At 45.3% G+C, this 6,000-nt stretch overlaps 1 protein-coding gene across 2 annotated transcripts in view; it reads right to left on the bottom strand.

Moving 5' to 3' along the window:
• Positions 1 to 6,000, bottom strand: part of LOC147027965 (uncharacterized) — a 58,166-nt gene that overhangs the window by 9,618 nt on the left and 42,548 nt on the right. The gene's annotated exons all lie outside the window — the stretch shown is intronic.

The following is a 6,000-nucleotide window of genomic DNA, read 5'->3' on the forward strand; positions in this document are numbered from 1 at the left end:
AAAGAAAATTGAAAACCTATTCCATGGGAGTACCTCCTGTGCAGCTGTCCTCTACAGGACAGCTCACCGGATGATGGGATTGGGGCAAAGCCTTTGGGACCCCCACTCTTTGATGATAGGAGGAAAACCACGGGGTAAACCTTCCCGGGTCAGATTGCGGAAGTGTGTGTCGGGGAGGTGCTGAGGTGTCATCCACCAGACGGTGGTCTCCTTGGGTTAACCTGAGGCGGTCCCTTCAGGTGGGTGCCTGGAATGTTCTATCCCTAAAGGCCCGGTCACACCTTGACGTTTTAGCCAGCGATGGCAACGTATTAAAATGTATGTAAAACGCTGGCTTACGTTGAACTTTTGATGTTTTTTTTTTAAGATTCGGACGTATTCATAACGAGTTGGTCGTATGCATAACATATTAGTAATGGACACAGAACGTTTCGTTGTGTTATAGATAACTTATACCAACGAATGCTGAACCTGTTGTTGGCCTACACAACCTATGCCCAACGATAGTCTAACTTCGGCATAGCGCGTTGCACGCATCGCCAACGATGTCGTGACGTAGCCTATTAAAAGGCTGACGCACAACGATTCGAATCATAACTGCCGTAGAAATGGAAGTGACAACATCGCGGTCACACCTTGGCGATCTTGCCAGCGTATGCCGACCTAAGAAAAATGTGTCTAAAACGTTGGGGGCACGTCAAATACGGTATGAGTAAGTTTGGTATACGTGAGTAGAACGCTAAAGTACGCTATCATACGTCGTAGTAAGTAGAGTACATCAAGAAATTTTGAACATGTTCAAAATTTTACGACGTACTCGGCGTATGACACACGTTCCACATGCGATGGGGATAAGTTTTACACACGATATGTGGACGCTTCCACACGTCCACAAACGCTACTTATAAGCTACTCATAAGTCGAAACACGTCGCGGTAATGTCTTTTTTTACGCGAAACTTATTTCTAACTTATGTTTGACGTGCTTTGAACCAATTCTTTACGTAGTCCCAACACACATCGACGTATGTAGACGTATTCCAATGACGTCTTCCGGTCGACAAAAAAAAAAATGAATGTGTTTCTAGCTTACAACTGCCATATAAAGACGTGTTCCCAGCAGTTTTGGGAATTGGTATATAAAAATGGTGTTCATAAAAGGGGAACCCAACAGTGTTTTCGAGTTCCTTTTTGAGTCGATGTCCATGTCAGCAGTATCAGTATCAGTATCAGTATTAGTATTAGTATGAGTATTAGTAGTAGTTTGTTCATGTTGGCAGTAGTAGGTGAGTGTGAGGGGGAGGGTGTGGGTTATGATGGATCGTCCTTGCGTCCGCGTGTCCACGGGTAGGTTCATAGGCTGCCACTCAACGATTTAAATGGCTGCATCTCCACGATTGAAAGTAGACGCTTGCGCTCAACAATTGGATTTTTTTTACACTCAACTACTTTTAAACGGTACCACTCAGCCATTTTCATTGTTTACAATGAACGATTTAAATTGCTGTCACTCGCCTTTGTTTTTTGACGCTGGGGTTTGGAAATTTGAAGCGTTTCTTCTGAACGTGTTAAAACGCTCAAACTCGACTATTTTAAATAGACGCTGCCGATGGACAATTGGAATCATAGCCAAGCTAGACATCGAAGTGTGAACATCCTCGTCATGCCGAAGAAAAGTTTGAAGAATGCTGCAAATAAGTGTCGTGGCCGTGGACGCTGACGCAAGGACGATCCATTATACCGACGTCTTTCAGCCTATGAGTAACTTAAAAGTAACGTCTGTTGATGTATGGCAACGATCGCGTAACGTGCCAACAACACGTTAATCATAAGTTAGAAATAAGTTTCGGGTACGCTAAACATTACCTCGGCGTGTCTCAACTCATGATTAACTTACAAGTAGCATGTGTTGACGTCTGTCAACGATCGCAGACCGTGCATACAACTTGTGGCCAGTGTAGCGGAACGTGTGAGTCATACGCCGGCATACGTCGTGAAATTTCAAGCATGAAAAAATTTGAGGACAACCGAAAAGTACAACGTTTAAAGCCAACGTACAACGACGTATGGCAGTGTTTTTCAGCGTGCTCTCAATGTTATCAAAACTTACCCATAACGTATTCAACGTGTGCCAGCATTTTAGAAAAAAAATTCAAAAATCGGCATACATTGACTAAAACGTCAAGGTGTGACCGGGCTTTAAGAGAGGATGATCACCTGTCTCGATTATCATCTGAACTCAAGCGTTTGAGCTTCGGTATTGCAGCACTCTCTGAGGTTCGGAGACCGGATAGTGGCGGAATCATGGTGGGTGGTGACACTTACTATTGGTCTGGTCACTTTGATGGTTATCATGCCTAAACAGTTGCTGTAGCTGTGTGCAATAAGCTGACTCCAATGATAATTGAGATAACACCGGTCAATGAGCATATTATGAGACGAAGGATTCATCACTCCTTGGGTGTCGTTTCTCTGTTCACTGCATATGCCCCGACTGAGGCGAGTGATCTCACTGTGAAGAACGCATTCTTTGCCATGCTTGAGCCTGTGGTTCGTCAGTGCGCCAGGCAAGATACTCTTCAAGTCTTGGGGAATTTCAATTCATCGACTGGAACTGATAGGGATGGTTATGAGACAAGTGTTGGTGCCGATGGGTCAGGAACTGTGAACCAGAATCGCACTAAGTTCCTTGCTTTGCAAGAAGTCATGGACTTTGTGTGGCTGATTCATGGTTTCAGCACCCACAGGCTCATCGCTGGACTTTGTATTCCATCGCTGGTGGTGTGGCAAAGGAGATTGATCATGTGCTCGCTGATGGTCGCTGGAGAATGATCCAGAACTGCAGGATCTACCGAAGTGCTCAGTTTCTCAATACCGACCAATGTGCAGTAAAACTATACGTTTGTTGAAGGTGTACAAGGAAGCCAATTTGCGAGGAATCAGTGAAGGGGTAGAGTATCACCTGTGGTCAAGTGATTCTCATCCTGCTTGCAGATGAATTTTTATGCATTGCATTCCCCCTTCAAGCCATTGTGTTCCTGTCAGTGTACTGCAGTTAGAGCGGAGGATGGTGATCTCTTGACAGAGGAGTCCGAAGTGAAGGCCCGCTGGGCCGGTTACTTTGAGCAGCTGTACCAGGTTGATCCACCAGCTGTTGAGTTGGATGTGAGGGGTGTTACCATCCTCATTGCTGACCCTCCAATCAACTGTGATCCACCTTAGTTTGTGGAAACACATGCTGTGGTGATCCGGTTGAAATGGGGGTAAAGCTACTGGGATCTGTGGCATTCATGCTGAACTTCTCAAGGCTGGTGGAAATGCTGTACTCGTGTCGTTGCATGCAGTTATGTGCTCTGCCTGGAACACAGGCATCATCCCAACTGACTGGAAGAGGGGCCTTGTTGTCCCTTTCTGGAAGGGGAAGGGTGATCGCCAGGACTGCAACAACTACCGAGTGGTGATGCTGCTCCCAGTGCCGGTCAAGTTCTTTGCTTGGATAATTCTTCATCGGGTTCACCACCATCTTCTTGAGCACCCTTGCCCCGAGCAGTTAGGCTTTACACCAAAGAGGTCAATGATTGACCGTATCCTCGCCTTTCGGGTCCACATCAAACGCAGACAAGAGTTTAGGCGGGGGCTGCTTGCAGCCTACGTTGATCTCTGTAAAGCATTTGATTCAGTGAATTGGGATGACCTCTGGAGGATTCTTGGTCTTCGTGGGGTGCCACCAAAACTGATCAATCTGATGCCTGAACTATATTCTGGAACTGAGAGTGCTGTGAGATGTGGTGGTACAATCTCTGACTTATTTCCAGTTTTTACTGGAGTTCGTCAGGGGTGTGAACTGACCCCCACACTTTTCAGCGCTTGTATGGACTGGATTCTGGGTAGGATGTCGGAGAGTTCAAGCTCTGGTGCATCGTTTTAGAATGTCAAGATCTCTGACCTTGATTTCACAGATGATGCAGTCATCTTTGCGGACACTCTGGATATCCTTTTGGGAGCTCTCGAGGTGCTGAATGAGGAGACGGAGCCGCTGGGATTACGGGTTTCCTGGGTCGAAACTAAGATCCAGGCTTCCAATGACATCTTGGATGCTGCATCCCTGTCTGTACCCGTTTGTGGTGAGGATGTTGAGATCACAGAGAGATTCACTTACCTTTGCAGTGATATTTATGTCTCCTAATATAACAGTTCAAAAGATTGACGAAACGCTCTTCCACAAACTTTATGTTATTTATTCAATTTCCGAACTGCTCCGGGCGGTAACTTTATTTAAGTTGCAGACTTCTCTGGGCAGTAACTTTATTTAATTTCCAGACTTCTCCAGGCATCTCTATGAGATGTGCATGACATTTAATTCAAGTCGGAACTGCCGGATTTCTCTGGGCGTCTCCGGAAGTTCCTGGGCGCTGTTCGTAACTTTACCTAAATGATTGAATTTCCGCTCACGTTTTAAAACTAAAATGCGATACGCTCTGCAAACTCTTAACCTCAAAATTGAAACATCGAAATTGAGGTTAACAGCATTTCTGACTGCTAAAAAACCAAAAGGTCTCCAAGCGTCTACAGACTTCTCTGGGCGTCTCCGGGTGGCATTTAGTATGACCGGATCTCACCACTATCCGGTCTCCGAACCTCAGAGTGCTGCAATACTGATGTTCAAAATATGCTGAAACTCAGATGATAGCAGATAAAAGTGATCATCCTCTCTTTGAGTGAGGACATTGCACGTTCTCTTCAATCTCATTCTTCCCTTCAGGCCTTCAAGACAGCTGTTCACCACCATCTCAGATCATCCCCAATCTTAAACCATGATCCTTTCTACTCTTGGGGTGGAATCAAGCCAGCTGTCCAGCCAATGGGTGTAAAGCAGTGGGGTGGAGTAAGGGCAGCTGAACACCAACTCGTGTATAATATGTGATATTTTCTCAATTTAAAAAGGGCATAAACTGGAAGAAATGCCCTGAAATGCCCTGAAAATGAAATGCCGAAATGCCCTGAAACTCGCACTTGTTGGTTCGCGGGCGCCAGCAGTGACCACTATTTTTGTTGTGTCTGTGTGTCTGTCTGTCTGTCTGTCTGTCTGTTTGTGACTCTCCCCAGAGCGTAGCTCCGTGACGTTTGATGTGATCTTGATGAAACTTGGACACAAGCTAGATATCATGGTCCAGTTGTGTCTTTTTGTATGAGGGGCGTCCCACGCCCCTTGTGGGCGGAGCCACGCCCCTTGATCTTTTTATTTATTTATTTATTCTCGATTTTTTTTCTCGCAATTTCATTTCCTCGAAGCTGTGCGTAATGTCCATATAAGTACAACATATAAAAAAATCCGATTTGATTTGGTCAATTTTGATGGATTTTTATGGTAGTGTCCTTTTATGGTCCTCAAAAGCTTCCACTAACTCAATTGTACCTATCGTGGCATTGTTCAATAATGCCCTCGAACCATCGTCGCCTCCCGGCTAGTTGTGTAACTTATCATAACAAAGCCGTGCACCGGGTTTCAGTTGAATATGTTAATGGGTATGGGAAAAAAATATGGAAAACCCACAGGTGGGACAGACAGGTGGACGTACGGCAAACCTGGCGAGAAAGTCCCTTCCGTTGTAACCGGCAGGAACTAATAAAAGGATAGTTGGTATTTGAAGGGCGATTTTAAAACAGTAATTGATAAGTAATTGAATGATTATCAATTACGGTGAAATCGCTGCACATTCCCATTCGTTGCATCGTTGGAGTACAGTGTTGATCATTCTGAAGTTTACAAAAACGTTTAATAACATTTAAACTGTCTGTTTCCATAACACCACCTGGTTACCCGGCGTGTGTTCAGTTATCAAGCAGCTTGCTAGCGCTTGCCAAGTCAGCCGTTCCTTATCGACGGTTTCGAAATGGAGTGCTTGCTCGAGTGCTTAAGCCACTTGGCGAGCGTTCTGCACGAAACTTGGTAACTGAACTCACCTGTGCGTGATAAGGTGGGTCCACCTGCCTCGGTGTG

This window comes from Eptatretus burgeri, chromosome 4 (genome assembly GCF_056783735.1).
Source record: "Eptatretus burgeri isolate ZD-2024b chromosome 4, Ebu_testis_v1, whole genome shotgun sequence".
Taxonomy (NCBI): Eukaryota; Metazoa; Chordata; class Myxini; order Myxiniformes; family Myxinidae; genus Eptatretus; species Eptatretus burgeri.